The sequence below is a fragment of the Corvus brachyrhynchos genome, unplaced genomic scaffold, assembly GCF_000691975.1.
Source record: "Corvus brachyrhynchos isolate BGI_N302 unplaced genomic scaffold, ASM69197v1 scaffold933, whole genome shotgun sequence".
NCBI classification, from domain to species: domain Eukaryota; kingdom Metazoa; phylum Chordata; class Aves; order Passeriformes; family Corvidae; genus Corvus; species Corvus brachyrhynchos.
Window position 1 is genome coordinate 67,427 of NW_008237401.1, and position 957 is coordinate 68,383.

Sequence of the window (957 nt, forward strand, 5' to 3'; positions counted from 1 at the left end):
TCTTCGGGGGGGAAAATGGGGCCGGGGGCTATCCTGGCGTCCAGCACAATGAACCGAGGTCCCTCGACTCCATCCTGGTGCCCGTGGGGGATTTGGTGCCCCTTTTGGGGTCCCAGGGCCACTTCAGCCGTGCCTTCAATCCTCAAACACCCCGAAGACTCCTCCAGCTGTGCCCAGCTGTGTCTCCGGGTCCTGCAAACTCCAGACCCCCAGACCCCAACCCGCAGCACTTCCCTGTCCCCAAACTCTCGCGCCCAGTCGGGATTTGGCTCCTGTCCCTCGTTAGTGGGGGTCGCTGTCTCCCGAGGCTCTTCCAGGGTGGGCAGGGACAGCTCGGGGTCCCCACGGGGGTCCCCAGCTCAGTGGCCCGGCTCCGGGGGTCCCGCGGGATCAGCCCTTCCCGGTTCCGTGAGGTCCTTGGGGTTGGTCCCCCCCAAACCCCACATGGGCCCAGGGCACGTGGCGGAACTGGTACCCACTGGTTTCCAGTTCGGGAGCCCAGTAAGGGACGTCTCGCGGCTCTGTTTCCACTCCCTCGTCACCCCCAACTCACTCAGCTCTCCAGGGGCGGGGGGACACCCGAAATCAATGATTTTCCCCTCCATAAATTCCCCCTAGAAACAAACCCAGCCCCTCCTGGTGCAGGGAAATGCCTCATCCCGGTGTGAAGAGCTGCCTCATCCTCCTCCTCCTCGCTGGCTGACATCTCGCCGCGCCTCCTCCCACCGCTGCCGGGCAGCTTTTTCCCCAAAAGCAGCGTTTTTTGGGCCGTTTTTCCCCAGGGGAAGGCGCGTGGTGCCAGCTCGAGGAGCTCTGGGATGCAGAGTCCCGCTGGGAGCCGGCCCAGGGATGGAGAGGGGGCGGAAAAATGAATTCGGTGCGAGCTCCCAGCGCAGGTGAGAGAATTCACAGCTTCACAAAAATCAGCTTTTCCGGCTGGCGTTTTTTTTTTCTCCA